Source organism: Herpailurus yagouaroundi, unplaced genomic scaffold, assembly GCF_014898765.1.
Source record: "Herpailurus yagouaroundi ecotype Mexico unplaced genomic scaffold, PumYag 246, whole genome shotgun sequence".
Lineage (NCBI taxonomy): Eukaryota > Metazoa > Chordata > Mammalia > Carnivora > Felidae > Herpailurus > Herpailurus yagouaroundi.
The window spans coordinates 1,352,211-1,374,030 of record NW_024412463.1 but is presented as its reverse complement, the minus strand read 5'-3'; the positions used below and the strand labels follow the sequence as shown (position 1 = coordinate 1,374,030).

The 21,820-nt window shown below is 54.6% G+C and overlaps 2 long non-coding RNA genes across 3 annotated transcripts in view; one reads left to right on the top strand and one right to left on the bottom strand.

Annotated features, from left to right (window-relative positions):
• Positions 1–21,820, bottom strand: part of LOC121019991 (uncharacterized) — a 231,513-nt gene that overhangs the window by 168,519 nt on the left and 41,174 nt on the right. The gene's annotated exons all lie outside the window — the stretch shown is intronic.
• Positions 1,073–19,684, top strand: LOC121019992 (uncharacterized). The gene is made up of 3 exons (XR_005785867.1): positions 1,073–1,498; positions 5,162–5,254; positions 19,510–19,684. It is a non-coding gene; the product is annotated as an uncharacterized LOC121019992 (long non-coding RNA).

Genomic DNA, 21,820 nt, shown 5'->3' with positions numbered 1-21,820 from the left:
TGATGACCACCCTGCCTGTTTGTAGAACACTTTCCTACTGGAGGTTCAAATCCTGGCCTCACCACTTCCTGCCTCTGTGACCTGGGGCCTCAATTTCCTCTCCTGTGACACAACAATGATAACAGACTCTTCCTTTGAAAGGGAGTCAGGCATTCCCAAATCAAATGACAGTGATGATATAAATCCCCATAAGCTCACGGAACAAGGATTTCCTGAGCACCTACTACATGAAGTGGAGACCTGCAGGCAACCATGGGAATGTGGAAGAGAACACTCAGCTGCTCCCGAGGGCTCTGGAGCACTGATGCCTGAGGTCAGGTCTGAGCTCTGCCCCTTAGGAGCTGTGTGCCTCGGGCAAACGTCTTGGCCTCTCGGAGCCCGTTTCCTCATCTACAAAACAGGGTTGGTAGTAATACCTACCTCATGAGGTTGTTGGGAAGATTAAATTAGTTAATACTTTGAAGGCAAGTAGACAGGGCCCACTCCAGAGTAAGCTCAATTCTTGGTCATTTTTTTATGACTCATTTCCTGAATTCCTTCTTTAAGCTCCCCACCTGCCTGCCCCCCACCAACACCCAATGCTGGATTTCCCAGCCGGGGCACTGCCCAGTACGTCCAGCCCCACCTCTCAGCTCTGTTTCTTCCCAGCAACCAGAGGGATCCTCTCCACCACATTTCTCCGTGCTCAACACTGGGACGGCGGCCCACTGTCCCCAGGCCAGCATCCCCACAAGGGGCCGGCACTTGTCCTAAGCCACCTCTTGGACTGCCCTCATCCTCCCGCTCTGCCCTCCAGCCGGAGCCACCCCCAGCCCTCTGAACGTTCAGCCCAGCCTGCCTCCGGCCCTTTGAACATGCCGTTCCCTCTGCCTGAACTAGATCTTCCTCCTGTGGGAAGTCGTCTGGGGCTCCCTGGGGCCGTGCTTCCCTCATCACAGCACCTGTTGAAAGGACGGATGTGTCAGAGTCCCCAGCTACACTGGGAACACGTCGGAGGCAGAAACAAAGTCTGAGGCATCCCTCTTCTGCAAGACCAGCGTGGGGCCGGGAGGGGGGAAGGAGGGGAGGGGCGGGAACCGGGGGAGGGGAGGTGGCAAACTGGAGGCAAGTCAAGCTGAGGGGAGTTAAATCGAGGTGAGATGGGGTGAGTCGAGGACAGGAGGTGAGCTAAGCTGAGTTGAGCATGAAACTGAGTGGGACTGACTCGAGCTGAACCGAAGGGGGCTGAGGTGAGTCGAGGTGAAGGGAGCCGAGCTGAGGTGAACAAACTAGTTGACATGAGGTGAGCTGAGTTGGGTTGACTGGGTTCAGCCGAGCTGCGTTTTAAACTGAACCGAGCTATCCTGCATTGAGCCGCACGGAGCTGTTGTAAACCGAGTGGAAATGGGCTGACAGGGGTTAGGTGGGGAACTTAACCGAGCTGAGGCTACTCCCAACTGAGTGAGATGAGTTTTGTTGAGTTGGCTTGACTTGAGGAGTTGAGTCAAATCAAGTTCTGGTGAGTTTAAACTGAGTTGGGTTCAACTAATGTTTCTCCGCTTTTGGTTACTGCTGCTGTTGCCCCCAAGGAGCATGTTTTTAATGTTTGTTTGTTTGTTTGTTTGTTTGTTTGTTCTGAGAGGTGGGGGGACAGAGAGAGCGAGGAGAGAGAGAGAATCCCAAGCAGGATCCTCACTGTCAGCGTGGAAACCCGATGCAGGGCTCAAACTCACGAACTGCGAGAATCAAAGAAATCAAGAATTGGATGCTTAACTGACCGAGCCACCCAGGAGCCCCAGGAGCATCTTTAGACACCTCTTTCCCAACTGCCCCCCCTGAGAAATTATAATTCCACAGATACAGTGAGCAGCTGTTTACGGCTTATGGATGTGTCTGTGCTTTATACATAAACAAGTATTTTTCCCTCCATAAGAATCAGTGTCCACCCTCTTGGGGGCAATATCACCCCCCCATGCCCACCCCACTGCCCCTGAGGACATGTCAGTTAGGCTGAGCTGAGGTGAGCAGAGGGACGCCTCTTCAAAGGGGAGCAGTCGGGGCTTCCTGGAGGAAGGGGCCTCCGACTGGGTGCAGGCAGCTGTGAGGCAGAGGCAGAGGCCAGGCCAACCTCAGCTCCAATTCCCCTTGCACCCTGCACGGTTCCCTACAGCCCCTATTTCCTCACCTGTGCAATGGAGATATAATAACAGAAGGAACAATAAACACACAGGCCCTGAAGCAGGTATGAGCTCAGCATGTTGAGTTGAGCTGAGGGAGGCCCATGTGGCTGGAGGAGTGAGGAAGAGATAGATAGAAGGAGGTGAGGTCCTTATGGGACCCGAGGAGGAGTTTGGGTTTTATCTTAAGGGCAATGGGGAGCCATGGAGGATTCATGACCTGCATGGAACTAAAAGCCTCTGGATGGAGCCACAACGGACTCCCCACAGGACAGTGCATGTGATTGGTGAGCCGAGCCATGTGTCCCTCTCTAGCCGCAAGGGAGGCTGGAAAATGAGTCTCATATTCTCAGCATCCTTTGTGGGAGGTGGAATCTGCTTATAGAGCAGGGAATTCTCCAAACATCAGAAGGAGATTCAGACTCAGGACACATAAAAAAGGGGGCCCAAACTGCCCAACAGTAACAAAAAAAGAAGTAAGGCAGAGTGCTATGGGGCTGGTTGGGTGGAAAGAGAAAGGCTGGGCCTGACAGAGGCTGCCCCCTGCCCCAAGAGCCCAGGCCGGCCCCACCATGTGCAAAGCCACCCCCATTCCCCAGCCTAGGACAGGGGCCCTGGGAACACACTGCTGGATCCCAGGACATCGTGCCAAGAGTCACTACCTTCGTTGCTTGCTTTAACCATTAAAAAGCTGTTCTATCAGCATCCGTGGTGGACCCAAGGGGCCATGGGTGGGACAGCCCCTAAGCAATGCACACACCGAAAGACCCACCCCCTCTTTAACAAAAGACAGCCTCCACAGCCAAGCCGACCAAGGGTCCCACCACGGGCCAGTGACTGCACCTCTCTGCACCTCAGTTTCCTCACCGTGAAAGTGGCAGAACCACACCTACTGTGAGCCAGCTGCCCAATCCCCACAGCAAGCCAGGGCGGCAGAGCTAGAACTCAGACCCAGCCAACCCTCCAACCCTGCTGTCAGCCACGAGGCCATAAGGCCAGAGAAGGCTGATCACTGCGTTTTGAGCACCTACTCTGTGCCAGCCACTGTGCTAAGCACTCACATGGATTCACGTACTTCATCCTCATGATGAACTCCATGAGGTCGAAGCATCTCCACCTCTGGGGCGCCCAGGTGGCTCAGACGGTTGAGCAACCGACTTCAGCTCAGGTCATGATGTCACAGCTTGTGAGTTCGAGCTCCTTATCGGGCTCTGTGCTCACAGAGCAGAGCCTACTTGGGATTCCCCATCTCCCTCTCTCTCTGCCCCTTCCCCACTCGCCCCTCATTTTTCACCGTTGGCAACTCATTTGACTCTCTGTCTCGCTCTCAAAATAAATAAACGAACTTAAACGAAAAGACATTCCTCCTCCATGAGACCTTCTCCAAGACCCACCCACCTCTGCCACCCCTGCCCCATCAGCACACACCCCCTTAGCACTCAGGTGGGCTTTTCCACGTACTTGTTCACCATGGGCTGTGATACTCCCTTGATACTCCCTCTCCCATCCCCCCCACCCACCAGGCCCTCCACAGGGATCCTGGACCAGCCAGAGCCCCACCTGCCCCGTGAGATTAATTAAGCCCCCAACAGTGACCTGCGTCCCGGGCCCAGGGCTCGCGCCTGGTGACCTCAGCTGGGTGTGGCGAGGGTGGAAGGGATGGGGAAGCAGCAGGGACGTTCTGTGGGATGGTGGGATCCCCCCCACCATCTGCCTGCTCCCTGAGAGAAGCTTTGGCAATCACAGAAGGCAGTGGGTTTACCAAGAAAAGGAGGAAGAAAGCACAGGCAAAGGGCAAGAAGCTCATGGCGTGGGTGAGTCAACAACACCCAGTGGGCGGGTGGAGGTTGGAGAACGGGCTTCCAGAGTTGCTGGCCTAGAAGGGGGTCAATAGCCCAGGAGCGGGGTCAAAGGCAGAGGGACCTCAGCTGAGAGGAGAGGGGTGCACCAGTTTTGAGCACACATGTGCCAGCTGTTATCCACTCAGCTCCATTTAGTGTAGGTACCCACAACCCCATTTAGTGCAGCAAAACACTGAAGATCAGAAAAGTAGAGTGACTTTCCCCAAGTCACACACCATCCGAGGCGGAGCAGGGATTCAAATCAAAGTCTACGGCTCAGAAAAGGAGTCAAAAGTACAGTCTTTACAGTCAGATCTGGGCTTCCCCACTTGTAACCTTGGGCATATCACAACTCCTCTCTGGGCCTCAGTTTCTCTGTAGGCACAATGGACATAATATGACAACCTCATAGGTTGTCAGGGGGCATCTATGAGCCAGCACAGAGTGTGTCTTCAATCGGAAAGGGGTACTGTAAGGCTGGTAGTGTGGGCTCTAGTTGAATGCCCCCATTACTGGAGAGCTCAGTCCCTCACAAAATAGATTTTTTTTTCAGCCATAAAACTTCTCCTTTCTGAACTAAATAAAACCTGCCTTCTCCTGGGACCATCCCAGGCTGGCCACGGAGACCCGTGTCCTCTACTCCTCCTCTATAAAACGGAATGAGGCCACTGACCTTGCAGAGAGGGTTCAGTCACTTGACATTTACTGGACTCCTACTGTGTGCCAAGTAGTGGTCTCAAACCGGGGACACAGAAGTAAATAAGACCAACAAAGTCTCTGATATCATGGGGCCGATGCTCTACAGAGAGGAGACAGACCTTAAGCACATACACCCTTAAGAAATAGGACCACTAGATGATCATTTGGGAGATCTAAATACCAGAAGCATCTAAACAACAGAGGACATTTAGAGTTTATTTTTCTGATCATCCATTTTGAAAATGACATCATTACATAAATCAGATGATGTTCCTTCTCAGCTCAAAACACTTCCATGGCTCCCACTGCCTTCAGGGTCACGTCTAGATGCCCTAATGTAGCCGATGGGGCTCTGTGTGACCCGGCCCCGACAGACCTCTCTGGCCTCACCCCCCGTCCACTCTACTTGAGCCACAGGGGCCTCCCCACCGTTCCTCTAACACGACAAACTCCTTCGGTTCTCAGGGCCGCCATGCGTGCCATTCCCTACACCCGAGGCTCTTCCGCTCGCTCTCCAACTGGCCAACTCCTCCAGACAGTCGCTACCCTCAACCCCAGGTAGGCACATCTGGGCTCTGTCTTGCCCATCAGCTTGGCTCACTTGGCCCCCTTCCCCCGGCCCCTGAGAAGATCCACGCCAAGAAGGAGTGTGAGTCACTTGTTTACAGGCTAATTAATTACTAAGCTCGAAAACTTGATTCCCATTCTTCCTTTTTTCCCCTCTCTGCCCTTTGAGAATGTTTGGAATCTACATTGTTTCCCAACGCAAAAGTATGTCAAGTTTATTTTTAGCAAACGCACATGATGGCTGGGACTGTTATTCATCCCCCCCCCCCCCCGCCCCCCGCGTCAGTGGGGAGCTGGCCACAGAGACTGCGGGCTGCTTAATGCTCTTCAGATGTGGCTCCTGGGAGACCAGGAGGTCTGTAACGTCTCTGTGGGCCTGGGGTCAGTGAGACCCAAGCTGGGTCCAATGCAAAGGGACTGGAGGTAGAGGTTCCAGGTTGCAGTTTCTCCTCCTGACCAGAGGAGGTGCTGTGGGGGGTGTATTTTGTCCCAAGCTGGCTGAGCAAATACCTTTTCTCTGGACTAGCAAGTGGGGAATTGGGGTATTTCGGCCACTTGTCCCTCCACTTCCTGCCTTTACAGGGGCAGTGGGAGAACAGCTCACGCTCTGTCAGGCTGATACTGTGCCTTCTCTGCTCACTCCCCACCCCACCTCCCTGCCAGCCAGCTCTGCCCACCCCTCCTGCTCCCAGAGAGCCCCAGATGGCAGCCGGTCCGGGGAGCCCCTTGCCAGGGGCTTCCTTCCAAGATAGCCGCCTCCAGTCCCTGTCCCGGGATGGGGGCCAGCAGGTACCCCAAGGGGATAAGAAAGGACCTGCCTCCAGCAGACACTATTTCCCAGCAATAAAGGTGACGATATGGCTGTGCAGTGGAAGACTGTCATCCCCAGAAGGCAGGACTCTATCTCTCATGGCCTCCCTGTGCCCCAGTACCTGGTATACAGTGGGTGCTCAGTAAAGACTTGTTAAATGATTGTGACCTGAGTTTCAGATTCACCGTGCAGTATCGACCAAGCCACTTGCCTTTCCTGAGCCTCAGTTTCCCATCTTGCAAATAGGTAACTGACCTCTAACCCTGGAGCAGGGTTGGCAAACTCAGCTGCCGCCAGGAGCCAGGCAGGGGCACAAAAGTGAAGGAGGCGGGGGGACAAACATGGCCATTTCTTGCCTGTGGAGACAACCTCTCTGCTCTAGTGCACAGCACTTGTGACCCCAGAATTCCTGGATCTCCCCATCTCTCAAGGGAAGCCAGAAATCTGGAGGTTTGTATACAACGTCCTCATTTTTCACTGTTGGCAACCCATTTGACTTTCAGCAAAAGCACCACACAGGCCAAACCCAATGCACCTCAAGGCCGACCCAGCCCATGGGCCACCAGTTTGAGTCCTTGGTGGTGAGGATGTTGTGGCTCAGTAGGCCTTGAATGGGCCTGTCACGCCCCAGCCCGGGACAGGGGGTTGGGATGGAGAAGGCAGCACAAGCCTCACCCCAGGTGGGAGTAGCTATTATCCCGGCTTATGGGAGGGCCAGGCCGGACTCGTCGGTGCTGGGGCTGTGGGCATCGCCTGCGGACCTTTGCCCTCCACTTAATTAAGGAAGCTGATAATAATCTAGGTGGAGCGTGGAGATAGGTCGAGAATGAGTTAGCAAACTGCGGCCGCCAGCTGATTGTATCTATTGTAAAAAGCCTAGATATAATATCAGATTAGTACACTTTGTGTGCCTATTATAACACCGTGTCATTATGGGCCGTGTGATAATTAAGGCCCGAGCGGGCCCCCTTCTCTCTCTGACTTTGCAGGTCTAGGCACCGAGGCTCCTCTTAACTCCCTCCTGGCCGTGACTGGCCCCGAAAATGGGGCAGGTGAGGCGAGCCCTGATCAGCCAGCCACTGACACCCCCCACGGGGATCCAGGCCTCGTGCTGGGCACTGGGGACAGAAGTGTGACCAAGGCAGACCAGGTCCTGTCCTCAGAGAGCTCAGCGTCTGGGCAGAGGAAGGCTGATAATTAGGGAAGCAAAACAAAACAGCCCTCGCGGCCAGTGCCATCACGGAGCTGGGTAGAGGGTTTGGGTGAGAGCTGGGCCGTCGGGGAGCCTCTTGACAGGGTGGCAAGGGAAGCCCCTCCAGCTGCATCCTGAGGGTGGGGGAAGCATGCTCTGGGCACCAACCTCAAGCCACCGGCCGGAGGAAGGGGGGGCTCGTGAGGTTTGCTGAGGCACGATCTGGGCTGATACGGCCCCTCCCGCCCACCCATTCACTGACTGAGCAAATCTCTGTGGAGCACCTACTATGTGCCAGGCCTGGGCCGAGTGCCAAGGGAGCATGGTGAACAAAGCAGACATTAGTCCCTGCCCTGAGGAAGGGGACAATCTAAGGAAGAAGACAGACGTTAAACAAATAAACAAATGTATAATGATGGCAAGTCAGGAAGAAGGATTAAAGGGCTGAAGGTGACCGTGGAGGTGATACTTTGACAGGGTGACCATGGAAGGCTTCCCTGAGGAAGTGACATTGAGATGAGATCTGAATACAGTGAGAGATCCAGCTGTGTGAAAGAGACGGGGGAAAAAGCATTCCAGGCAGAGAGAACAGCAAGTACAAAGTCCCTGGGGCTAGATCAGACTTGGTGTGTTAGAAGAACAGCACGAAGGCCAGTGGGACTGAAGCAAAGTGAACAAGGGAGAGAGAATGGTGGGGATGAGGTCAGAAAGGCAATGGGGCCAGATGAAGCAGGGTCCTGTGGCCCTTGTAAGGACTTCAGCTTGTGCTCTGAGATGGGAGCCATGGAGGGTTCTAGGCAGAGGCAAGATCTTACTTAGGATCCACCTGGATTGAACAGCATCCCTTTGGCTGTGGATGGAGAATGGACTGAGTTAAGGCAGGAGCAGCGAGACCAGAGGGGAGGTGTTTTGAATCCCATGTGTAAGTGCAAGGAAGGAATCTGGTTGGATTCTGGATGTATTTTAAAGGTAGAGCTGACAAGGGGGCACCTGGGCGGCTCAGTCAGTTGGGCATCCGGCTTCGGCTCAGGTCATGTTCTCACGGTTCGTGGTTCGAGCCCCGCGTTGGGCTCTGTGCCGACAGCTCGGAGCCTGGAGCCTGCTTCAGATTCTGTGTCTCCCTCTCTCTCTGCCCCTCCCCTGCTCACGCCCTGTGTCTGCCTCTCAATAATGAATAAACGTTAAAAATATATATATATATATATATAAAAAGGTAGAGCAGACAAGATTTCCTGACCAATTATTGGATGTGGGGCAAGACATGAATCAGATCACCCCAAGGCTTGGGCCCGAGCACCTGAAAGGATGAAGCTGCTGAGAGTAGGGAGCTGGACTCGGTGGCTGGGTCTGTCCTCTGCTCACTCCCCGAAAGCCCCTTGCCGACCCCCACCCCAGCCTCTTTCAGGTCAGGGCCGTGAAGGGAGAGAGTGAGGAGTTGGCCCCACCCAGGCCTCTGGGCAGGAAAGGGGCACCCAGGGCCTGGCCGCAGGATGACACAACACTTAATAATTTCTCCCCTGAGTTTTGCAATGAGCACCCTTTATCGGCTAGTGAAGAGAGTGAGGTTTTGCAATAGCCCCAGTGGGTGATCACGGCTGGTGCCAGGCCAGAGGGATATCAAGCCGGGCCACCAGCATCTCCTTGACCCACAAGGATTGAGCCCCAAATGGGCCATCCAGGGCTGAGCCATCATGGCGGCATGGAGGGCTGGGAGTGAACCCCCGCCTCAGACCCACCAGGTTCAAATCTAGCACCTCCACTTGGCTGGTGACATTGGGCAAGTCACTTCCCCCTCTGAACCTCAGCTCTTCCTCTAAAAAAGAGGGGGCAATTAAAGGAATTATTTTTAAATTATTCTAATACTGTTATCCAGCATACCTTTCAACAAGTACTGAGCACTGACCGGTGTCCCTGGCCCGCTGCTGAGTCCTCTCTGTGCATCATCTCATTTGATCCTCATATCAACCTTTAAGCTGTTCTTATCCTATTTTACAATGTGAAAACTGAGGCCCAGAGAGGGAGTGACTGCCCCCAGGTCACCTCACCTGTCGGGTGTGGAGCAGGGACTCTGACCCAGGCCTGTCTGACTTCAAACCTGGTTCTATCATTTAGGAAGTCAGTACAGCTCTCGGAGGCTGTTTCCTCATCTGTAAAAGGGGAATCACAAACTCAATGGAGTTAAGCAGTGCCTCCCACACGGGGCTGCTGTCTAGCACCTGCAAGGCACTCAGAACACGGCGGCCGTCACAATTATGACCGAAATTGTTGTTCCTGACCAGCACTGCCCCAGGGGCGTCTGAGCCAGGATACCGCCCTCCCTCTCCTCACTGCCCAACCTGGCTATGTTGTGCAGGGACAGGACAGGGGCTCTGGAATTACACCCATGGCCCAGATCCCTCCTGCCTTGCCGCTGTGTCCCTGGGCCCATCACCGGAGTGACAATTCCCACCGTCCCAGGCCATTTACAGGACAAAGAAGGCCACTGGGTCAAGGATAATCCCTGTGTGTTGGGCACCTCAGGACAGTCCTGTGAAAGAGGGTCATTTAGCCCATCTGGCAGAGGAGGACAGCGAGGCTCAGGCTGGACACCAAGCCAAAGAGAAGCGGACAGGGATGTTGCTTCCACTGTGACATGCCCTCCAACCACTCAAGGCACTGAGGGCAAAAGCTCTCCTGGCAATGTCTCTCTCTCTCTCTGTGTCTCTCCCCTCTTTATCTCCCTGTCTCTTCTTCTCCCTGTGTCTCTCAGCCCGACTCTCAAAGTGTGGCTCCCTGTGTCTCTCCTCTGTGTCTCTGTCTCTCCCCCGATATCTCAAGCCCAAGCCGCCTCTGCCCTACGCGCTCACCCTCCGGGCCCACCCACCTCCTCTCCACGACTGGCCATAAACATTTACTGACGGAAGGCGGCTCGAAGCAGCCACCCAGCCCCACCTCCCCCCTAACACCACCCCCCTCGAGGGCTCCCCAGGGAGAGAGGGCAGGTAAGGGATCCACATGGAAAACGTCCCCAGTTCAGGGTCCACGGCTCACGGCCAGCCTTGGCTGGGCGCCACATGGAGTCCCTCTTTCCCGGCAAGGGCAAACTCCGCCCACCACCCTGGGGGGGAATGCTGATTGGCTCAGGTCAAACATGGCCCCCCTCTCTCCCCTTGCAGTGATTGGCTGCGGCGAGATCTGGAATGCATCTGCGGCCAGTGAGATGGGGAAGTCTGCCAAGGGACTTCTGGGAATAGTTTCTTCATTCTTAAGAGGACATGTGAGGGCCTTTTCCTGTCTTGGCCATGGCTGTGCCACAAAGAGATGGCAGGAGCTTTGGCACTACAATGGAGCTGTGAGGAGCTGGGCCGGGAGGAGATGGCAGGACCAGGAGACAGGAAGAACGTGGGGCCTCGATGATGCCCAGCCCCCCAGCCTCCAGCTCACCCAGCCATTACCCATTCAATCATTCAACAAATATTTATTGAGCACCTACTGTGTGGCAAGTCCCGAAATGGGCACTGGGGATGCGGCAGGGAACAGAGTCAACATAATCTCTGTCTTGCATTCTGGGGTAAGGGACAGACCTCAATTGAGTAAACATCTGGGAAAATGTAAAACTATGGCCATAATGAGGGCTGCAAAGAGAGATCTATGGAGGTGAGACCAGAAAAGGGGATCAAGAAGGCTTCCCCGAGGAGGTGTCTTGGGTGGGGTTACCCAGAAGCAGAGCCTGAAACAGAGACTGGAATGCATGTGATTCATTAAGGAATGCTTCGGGGAGAAAAGGAGGAAGCGAAACAGGACATGTGGGAAGAGCTAAGCTAGGATGTGGTCTCAACCGATGTCTAGCTTCAGCCTAATCCCATGGGGAGCTCTGGAGCATGAACTGTGCCTCAGAGTGGATCCCACCTTGAACTAAGGGGGCTTTGTTCTTCTAATTTAATCAGTCATTGGAAGTGTCTGCTTTTGTTTGAGGGTGAGAGGAGCACACAGACAGGGCAGCTCCTGTTCACTGAGAGCTCCAGAAAGAAGCTCTAGCTAGGAGCTCATAGCTCCTAGCCAACATTGCACAGCAGCTGAGTGTGCATAGCCAACATTGCACAGCAGCTGAGAGATGAGCGCAGGGTCCAGTGTAAGGGTATTTGGGTGGGTCACCACAGTACCCGCTTCAGGAGGTCCCCCTGATCTGAGAGCTGGGCACTAACTAGGTGAGGAGCAGAGAGGAAAGCATTTCAGCAGTGGAGGCAGCATGTGCAAAGGCCCCGAGGCAGGCAGGAGCCACATTTACTGAAAGAAAACCAAGGCAACTCTAGAAGGGTGAATGAGAGCAAGAGTAGCAGGAGATTAGGAGACACGGGCTGGCTGTCATGCAGCACCTGCAGGTCGTGATTGGGAAGTTAATCCTGATTCTGAGGGCAGCAGGAGTCACGGGAGTCTGTTGAGCAAGGGAGGATGGTGACCCAGCTTACGTTTTTTAAGGCTCCATCGGGCAGCACTCAGAGAATAGACCTAGGACTGAGACTGGGAGCAGAGATCCCAATAGAGGCTATTGTAATCACTCAGGTGAATCACCCAAGCTTGAATGGTCGTGGGGGTAGAAAGCACAGAGAGGTGGGAACAGGATGACGCAAGACTTTAGGAGGTGACAGTAATGGTAGTTATTGATGGCTTCCCACAAGTCAGGTGCTGTTCCAGGCACTTCGCAGAGAGTATCTCATTTAAGCACATCCCTGTGAAGTAGAAACTCTTGTTTTCTCTGCTTCACAATGAGGAAACTGAAACATGGTGGGATCGATGCCCTAGAAATGGCTCAAACCCTCACATGCCAATACTTTCTGCCCCATCTGGATGGGCCCAGGACACTTGTAAGCCTCAGGCATCCAGGGTACCTTGGGGCAGGGCTCCCCTCCACAACCTCCAGGTGGGAACACATGGGAATCCAGCCATGTGTCACCGATCACTTTCGCATTTCAGCCTCCTTGCGAAGTCAGTGTGATCACATCCATGGACTCCCAGCCACAGACCCATTTCTACCGAGTTCCTCACTCTCTCTCATGGGGCAAAACACTGCCTTGTGTGAGCCGGGGACCCAGAGAGAGGCAGGGACTTGCCCGAGGCCACTCAGCATGTCCCTGGTGCAGGTGCCTGCAGCTGAGGTGAGGCCACCAGGCCCTGTGCTGTTATCTGTGGCCAGAGGCAAGAGGCCCAGTGGGACACCTGGGGCCCCTGATACAGTGGCCTGTGGCCCCAGCCTCCCTGAGGACAGGCAGGACATGCCCAGCCTAGAGATAATCAAGACCAGATTCTGGCCAGTGATTCATTACAACACCATGTCCAGGGCTGCCCCCATGGAGTCTGAAGACTCAGAGGCAGGATCGGCTGCGGCTGGGGGAAGGGACGGGGATGGGGAAGGGAGACCCAGGGGTCAGCAGAGTCCCTTTCTAGAAGGAATCCCACAGCACAAAAAATGTCCAGGCCACTTCTTGTCCTGGCTTGCTTGAGGAGCACCTGCTGTGTGTCCAGTCCTGTGGGACACAGTGGTGACCAAGCAGACCTGGCACCTGTCCTCAGGAAGCCACACTTGCATGGAGGAAGCAGGCATCAAATAAGGAAACCCATTAAGAGAATGTGCTGGAAGGAGAGGTGCAGAGACTGCACAGGAATGTACCAGGGAGGCCTCCCCCATGAGGTGACTTTGAGCTGAGGCCTGAAGGATGTGTAGGGAGAGCTCTGGGAGAAGGTGGAAGAAGAGGAGGCTAGAAAGGGATACAGCATATGCAAGGGTCCTGAGGTGGGCCAAGTGTGCAGTTTAAGGGTAAGAAGATGGAAAGGGAAGGCCACAGTGATGAGGCAAGAGCATGAACAGATGAGCAGGTGGGTCGTGAGGAGATGAGGCCAAGATGAGGAGTTCAGGTTATAGCTTACGGGCCACGGGAGCCATGGAATGCTTTAGGCAGCAGATGTGACCAGACTGAAGTCCAGTGGATCGGCTGTACAGGATGGTACGGAGGGACCTGAGGAACTGCAGACCCTAAATCCTGAGGGCCCAGGTCTCCTCACTTCCAATACACAGGCTCTAACAGCCAGCAGGCAGAGGCCCGGCTGGCCAACCCCAGGCACCCTGTGGCCCCTGGCTGTCTGCCCCCACCTGGACCTCCTAGGGAACATTCCAGACAGCGATTATCTCAGTTCTGAGCACTAATTAGCCTGGTTTCACCTCAGGCCTTCCCAGGGCTGCTCTGAGAGGGCCCCCTGGGGAGGCAGCCTCCAGGTACGAGGTCCCAAAGGAGGACTGGAGGGATGAGAAGTAAGGGACCCTGAGCTGCTTCCTAGGACTACTCGGGCCTGCGCTACAGCCCCAGAGGTGTGGACAGTGCCCAGCTGCGGATGGCTCCAGCACCCTCGGCCCCTGCCCCCCACCCTCCTTCCCTCGTACTCCGGCGCCTTGACCAGCCCCAGGCACCTGGCCAGTGAGCCCAGCCCCCAGCCCAGTCCAGACCCAGACCCAGACCCAGACCCCGAGAGCTCCACCATTTCCTTCCGTCTCACCCATTTCTCTGCTTCTCCCAGCCTGAAGCTGGCTCTGTGCGTGCGTATGCGTGTGTGTCTTTCTCTTCCCCTGTCCCTTCTCTTTCACCATGTCTCCCTCCTGCCCTCTTTCTCGGTCTCCCTGCCTTTCCTTCTTTTCTGTTTCTCCTTCTCTCTCTCTGTGTCTCTGTTTCTCTGTGTCCTCGTCCCCCGACCCTAGCTCAATGCTGTCATTCTCCCCTTTCCCTTGGTCTCCAGCCTGAAGCTGGCGGGGGGGGGGGGGGGGGGGAGGATGCTCTTCTGGTCCCGGCCCCTCAGGGGCACCAGGTAGGGGTGAGTGTCCCTGAGCAGCCTCCAGGCAGAGGAGTGAAGACTCTGCCTGCAGAGACCGCTCCAACCCTGCTGGTTTTTCCAGCTCAGCCCCGCCCTGGACCAGGCTGCCCCCTCCCCGGGACCCACCCTCTCTGGGTCGACTGGGGCTACTGGAAGGTGAGGCCTAACCAGGAGGGCCCCGGGAAATGGAAGCCGAAGCAGGATCAGGTTGCCTGGGCCGTCCATGCTGACCAGGCCCAGGCTAGAAGCTGTACAGCCCCATGTACACAAGGGGAAACTGAGGCTGAGAGGGCGTAGGGTCACACAGCTAGTTAGGGATTCAGACAGAACCAAGGGTATTCTTCCTGCTCCTCCCCGGAGGCCACCCTGGCCCATTTCCTGTGTGTCCTTCCAGAAGTGTCCGTACGTATCCCTAGAAATGGCAAGAGCTCTAATCTGCACCTGCTTGTTCACTCCACCATATCTGGAGATCTTGTCTTATCAGGACCTTCTTCCTTATTTCTGGGTCCTCCAGGGAGTGGACCAGCCCCAACATACTCAACCAGCTCCACCAATGCACACCCCAGTTGTTTCTAGTCTGTGTTTTAGAGAAACTGTCACAGCAGCCCCATCCCCCACAGCACACACATGCATGCACATGCATACATCGGGCTGCTGAGCTGTGGGACCCAGTCATCCTGGAAGGTGGCACTGAGTCTCACCCGGAAATGAGGTCAAAATCCTGGAGAGGAGCTTGTTCAAACTGCAGATTTCTGGGCCTGCTCCAAAGCACCTGATGTGGGAGCTTATGTGGAGGGACCCTGGAATCTGCATTTTCTGCAAAGTCCTCTGGAGAAGAGAGACTCAGAGAGCCAGGGGATGTGGCAAAATAGTGGGCTGTCCAGCTGGGTTTTCATGCTCCGTTCGTGGCTCCTAGGGAATGCCCTGCCCACCACCCCCCCCACCCCCACTCTCAGCTGCTCCCTTTTTTTCTGTTCATGTGTTGAGGCTCCAGAAAAATTGGGAGGGAACGGAAAGGGTTCAATGCAGTGAAATAAAAGCAACAACGAAGCTGAAAAACCAACAGATGGGGAAACAGAGGCAAAGAGAGGCAACAGGATACACCCATGACTCCACTGGCCTTGGTGTTAATGGGACGCAAGGCTGAACCTGAACCCAGGTCTCTTAACGCTTAGGCCAGGAGCTTTCTGTTCCATTCCACCCACCTCAGTTCTGTCTCCTGTCAGCTAACCACGCACCCACCGTCCCTCCTCCATCTGTCCCTGCTTATGCCGTCACCCAGCCCACCCCACCTGCCCAAGTCCATCCACCCGTGTGTCCGTTCGTCTGTCCATACCACCAACCACCTCCTCCGCCCTCCGTCCCAGTATGCACTGTTCCAAGTGCTGGGAACACAGCAGCCAGACGGCAGACCATTCCTGTCCCAGGAGCTCCGCACCTATGAGAGAGACTGACCATAAACAGATAATCACACACATATAGACCCCGAACGGGGGTCCTGGCTGAGAATGCTGTGCACAGGAATGGAGGGGAGCCGTGGGGAGGCGGGGGTCAGGGGAGGCCTCCCTGGGTGAGGACATTCTCCCCTGAGGATTGAGTAACGGGTAGGCATGAACCTGGTAAGAAGGGGAAGGAAAGACAGAAGGAGCACTGACAAGCTGGAGGGATGGGGGAGGCCCAGGAAAGGTGCAGGTGTGAGCAGGGCACCCTGGACACAGTGAGGACGTCTGACTGGCGCCCCAGCTACGGAGGGGAGGGAGGGGGTGAGAGGATCAGAGGGGCCAGGATAGAGCGGAAACCACCGAGGCAGGAATCAGGCTGCTGGGAAGTCCATGGGGGGGGGGGGGGGGGGGGGGGGGGGGGGGCGCGGGGGAGTGGGGAAGCTCCACTCAGGGCCAGGTCTGCCTCCTGCCTCTCCCCCCAGGACAACCAGCCCCAGCCTGCCCTCCCAGCCAGAACACTGTTTCCCTGGGCCCCTGCCAGCTCCCAGCTCCCTGCCAGCCCCGGCCTGGCCTCCTCCTCCCACTCACCTGCTGATCCTGCTCCACTGCAGGGGGGGGGGGGGGGGGTCCTGCCTCCTCACCCCCAGCTCATCCAGGGGAACCAAGCCCTCCATGGGGGGAGGCGGCAGTAGACGGGTCCCCTCAGGCATCACCGAGCCTGCCAGGAGCCCTTTAAAGCTGAGCAGGTCACTCCATCTAAAGCCTCCACATACTCTCGGCGGTAACTCAATGTGTTTATCGAGTGCCTGCTGGATACCAGACCCCGGGCTCAGCACTTCCCACCAGTTCTTCCCCTGTGTGCTCTCCTCTCCCTGGCCGCCACCACCCCCGAACCCTGAGAGGAAGTCGAATCATATCCCTCCTCTGCTCAGAACCCCACCTCCCCACTAACCACATACACACATCGGCACACCACCCTGTCCCCCTCACTCACAACACTGCCCCACATGGCCTCCCTGCTGCTCCTTGAACAGAGAAGCACGGTCCCACCTCAGGGCCTTTGCACTTGCCAGTCCCTCTTTCACCACATATCCCCACGGCTCTCTCCCTTAGCTCTTTTAGGTCTTTGCTTCCATATCACCGTCTCTCAGCAAGGCCTTCCCTGACCTCTTTCTTCAAATGCAACATCACACACACACAGACACGCACTGCACTTCTGTCCCTCCAACACTGCCCATCCGACCGACTGTATCCCCTACCCTGCAGATGTAAGCTCCATGAACACAAGACAAGGTTCTGGGGCTGCCTCATTTTGTGGTAGATTCCCGGGCTTAGCATAGTGCCTGCACGTGATAGGTGCTCAACGAAGTCACTCCTGGAGCACATCTTTGAGAGCCTTCTGTGGGCCGGGCTCAGTGGGCAGCCCAGAGAGGGCAGAGAACAAACTGAAAACCTTGTCGAATGAGGCTTCAGGGACCCCAGGTCCTCATGCAGCCACTTTCCAGTTATTGGGCCTCAGAAAAATACCAGAGGCTGAAGGGCAGCTGACCCCGCAGAGCAGAGCTTCCCTGGTGCCACCCCCCTGGCCCCTTGCAAGGACCCTGTGACCTCCAGTGTGATTCTTCTTCTCCGGAAATGCTGGGCTCGCTTCCTGTCGATGCCATATAGTCTGTGCTTCCACAGCTTTTACAAGAAACCCCAACCAACCCAAACCCACCTTGACGGACTTCTCAATTATGCACAATTGGGTTTGTGGTTATTTTTTCCTCTTGCTTCCATTGTTTCATTTACCAGCCATTTGTTTACTGGGCACCAAGCATGTGGCCATCGTGGGGTATCATGGATGCCCGCGTGCAGACGGGACTGACGCACCGAGACTCAGAAACGAGGAGCAAGATGGGCGGGGAAACGGGGAGCAGTGTGAGGCCACCAGGTGTACCCCACAAGCGGGCACTGAGTGGGCTGGGTTGCTGAAAGTGTATCAACTCCTCTGGACCCAGGGTATGCTCCCATGAAAAGTTTACTTTTTCAAAAGTGTAACAGAGGGGCGCCTGACTGGCTCAGTTGCAGTAGAACGTGCAACTCTTGATCTCAGGGTTGTGAGTTCGAGCCCCACGATGGGTGTAGAGATTACTTTAAAAATAATAATAAAATAATAGAAAAGTGTAACAGAAAAAAAGAAAGGGAGGACAACATTAATGCATAGGCGGCTACTGCACATGTTTGTACCCTCAAATGATACAATCGTGAGGAGAGGGCCGGCCGCGAGGTGAGTGGTTCAAGACTGACTTCAGCCTTATTGGAAATATTTTCATGTTTTAAGAAAATGGATGTGTGTTTTATTAGCATCATTTTATGTCAAAATTTAATTGTGAAAGAGGTGAAAAGACAGGCCAGCCGGGGCATCAAAGAGCGGCTTGCACATACTGAGCACCTACTATGCCCTCGAGGGGAACACACTTAGGCCCACCAAGTCCTTAGGTCCCCAGGTTTCACCTTCACTCAGCCACCGATGGAAGCTGGGAGCCAGGAGACCTGGGTCCTTCTCATCTCCCTATGGCCCTGCACAAAGCACTTCTTCCCACTTCCCAGATGAGAAAACTGAGGTCAGCAAGGTTAGTGATGGGGACACCTACACTTAAAGAATGTTCCTGAACGTCCAAGGAGGCAACCCAGGTGAAAGTGCTGAGTGACCTCGCCAGATGCCACAGCCCTGCCCGGGACCAGTTTCATGAAATGCCGAGGCCCTCATTCTGAAATCATGAAGAATTCCGAGATGCAACCGCAGAGCGTTAGGCCAAGGGGAGGGCCCTTGTGAGCACCGAGCCCTGCGTGACCATCCAGGCAGCCCACCCCCAGGCCTGCCTTGGCTTACCAATGACTTTTTCAAAAGCCAGAATGGAAATTAAGAGAGTTTTCTGAGTAACCTCCAGGCAGTCTGAAAGCTCCTTTCTCCAGAACTTTCCATTCCATGCCAGCTGTCTTAACATGCAGGTGTTTGTGAGGCCTAAGGGCAACAGAGGCTCCCCCTTTCCACACACAGCGATAATAAACAACAACAGAGGGCACCCTTTTTGAGTACTCAGCAAGTGAAGGCATCGTGTCGCGTTTTGTGCCCACTGTTCACCAGTGCTCTCAGGCACGTGCTCTCGCGGGCCGGCTCTGGAAGTGGAAACTGAGGCACACAGTGGGGAGCCACTCACCCCAGGTCGCACAGCCAGATGGGGGAAAGAGCTTGGGTTCACACACGGGCCCGTGGAGCTCCAAAGCCCACACACTGGCCCAGGAAGGAAGGCAAAGGACAGCAGGAGGCGGGCAAGGTTGGCAGGGCTTCCCCAGACCAGGGAGCAAGGCTTCGGGGACCGGAGCTGCTGGCCGGGCCGCCCTCTGTCCTACTGCTCCCTCACCCCACTTGGAGTCTTGAACTCTGGGCTGCAATGGTCTTTGCCAGGCAGTGGTTTCGCCATCTCTGCCAGGCCCCGGGAAGCCTCGGGGAGCCAAACAGGGCTGTCCAGCCCAGTGAGTCCGGGCCAGAGCACTGGGTAAGGAGCACAGGCCAGGGTCACCCAGGCCCAAGTTCAAATCCTGCCGGTGCTACCCACCAGCTGTGTGACCTCAGGCAAGGTAATCCCCCTCTCTGAGCCCTTTTGTCCTTTCTGGTTTCTCCTTTTGAACCTCAGGTACCAAGGGCCAAGTTATCCAGCTCCTCAATTCAAGACACGTTGTCCTCATTGTCATGCGAGGCTCCTCCCTGGTTTTATTTATTCCCTTCAATCCCACCCCCCTTCCCCGCCCACCTCGTTCCCCAGTGTTTGATGTGTATCTTTAATTTCTTTTTCTTTTTTTACTTTGATTTTGAGTCTAACTTATGCAAACTACAGAAAGGGAATCTGTCTTGGTGAGTTTTTATCTCAATGAATATTTATTTACATATGTATAAATTCATGTCACCACCACCCAGGTCAAGACAGAACTTCGGCAGCAGCCCAGAAGGCTCCCCCATCCCCCTTCCCAAGCAATAACTCCTCCACCCACAAAAGGAACCACTGTTTTGACTTCTAGATTCGTCTGACCTGTTCTCGGACTTCCTATCAGAGCAATCACACGGTACCTGGTCCTTTGCATGTGACTTCTTTTCCTAGTGCTTTCAAGATTCACCCATTGTGTGCGTGAATCAATAGCTCCCTCCATGGCGTCCTGAGTAGTAGTCTATTCACGGAGCCACTACAATTTGTTGATCTCCCATGCTGAAAGACATCTGGGTTGTTTCCGGCTTGGGGCTATTATAAATAAAACTGCCACAAACATGCTTATGGGTCTTTTTTTGTGGACATACGTTTTCGTGTCTCTTGGGTTTACTGGAGGTCAGGTGTTTTGGTTTGCTTTTAAAATCACTGTGGCATAACTTCTGAACTTACAGAAGAATTACTGGGGTTATGAGGAATGCCAGGATATCCTTTGCCCAGAATATTTACATTCTGTCCCCGTTCATCATTTCTCCTCTATTTATTTTCCTCTCTTGTCCTGAATTATTCAGAGTCTGTTGTAAACGTGATGTCCTTTGATCTCCAAGCCCTCCAGCATGTATCTCCTGACCCCCCACTACACACACACACACACACACACACACACACACACACACACACAGAGCACACAAATTCAGGACACTTCTCATCAATTCAGCACCTCCATCAAATCCACATGCCATGTTCAACGTTCCATAATTGTCCCCAAAAAGGTCTACGATTTCTTTTCGGTCTAGGATCACACCTCACTTCCTTTGGTTGTATTTAGGCTCTTTCAACAGCTCCTAGTCTCTCCTTGACTTTCTTGTCCTTGACACTTTTGAGGATGACAGGCCAGATACTTTGTGGCATGCCCTGATGTTTCCTCACTGCCAGATTCAGGTCCTGTGTCTCTGTGTGGCTGTAACAGAAGCGATGCTGTGTTCCTGCACACCCGGTCCAATGGCACACACTCCCACCTCGTAGAGCTGTTACAAGGATTAAATAAGACACAGCCCAGGGCCCGTTTTTGTGCTTATTATCTCTCCTGCACTTGGAGGGAGGGCCAGACATGGGGTAAAGAACAAGCACAGGGCTGGCCCCGCCCAGACCCATCTCCTGTGCCCCAATCCTCACCCTGCGTCCTAACCCTCGCAACCAGGATGCAAAGAGAGACAAGAATGCGTAGGAGCTAGAACTCCAGCCAGACCAGGCTGGAGGCCCCTTGATGCTGGCTCAGCCTGGTCCCCTAACTAAGTGATGGGGACCTGAGGCACCGAACGTGCAGAGGGCTTCTGCCATGGCACACAGCGAGCCACTCTGTTCCGCCTGGCTGTTGGATCTTCCACAGCAGGGATTTTCGACTGAGGGGGACTTTGCACCCCCAGGGGACACTTGACAATGTCTGTAGACATTTTTGTCACAACTTGGGGGGGCGGTGCTACTGACATCTGGTGCACAGAGGCAGGGATCCTGTTAGGCACAAGAAAGTGCCCCTCAACAAAGAATGATCCTGTCCCAAATGCCAATGGTGCCCAGGCTGAGAGGCCCTGGTTCACACCAAACTAACAACAGCTGGCAGCTGTGAGCCCCTGGCCAACTCACACTGGCAGCTTTCTCCCAGGGTCCAACCGGCCGCAAAGAAAAGGCAGTTCGGCTTAAGAAGGAGAGTCCCGCTTGCACAAAAAGGGTTTTGCTGCCCCAGTCTGTTTTTGTTCGGAGTCCGCAAGGGTTCCGATCAGTACTGCTGGAGAAGGGTTGAGGCTGTCACAACCTCTGGGGAGCTGGGGGTGGTATTTACAGGGGTGTTAGGATCCCTGGCCTGAAAATGCAAGGAGCAGGGGATCTTAAGCCACCCCCACAGCCAGATTGCTGGGTGGGGGTGGTTACACCCTGAGATCCTGTCATCTTTTCTGGGCTCTGATTTTGCAGAATCTGAGGCTCCGCGTGGTTCTAGTTCTAGGTAGAGAGAGACAACAAAGCCTGGTATGTAGCAAATGATTTGTCGGAAAAAAGTTAACGGCGATAATAACTGATATTTACGGAGCATTCACTATGTGCTAGGCACTGTTTAAGCCCTATGCATGCATCATCTCATTTAACGTCACCACACCCTGTGAGGTAGATTCTATCATCGCCATCCCCATGTTGCAGAAGAGGAAACTCAGGCACAGAAAAGTTAGGTTACTTGCTTAAAGTCACAAGCTGTTCAGAGGAACATGAAGGAAGGAAGGAAGGAAGGAAGGAAGGAAGGAAGGAAGGAAGGAA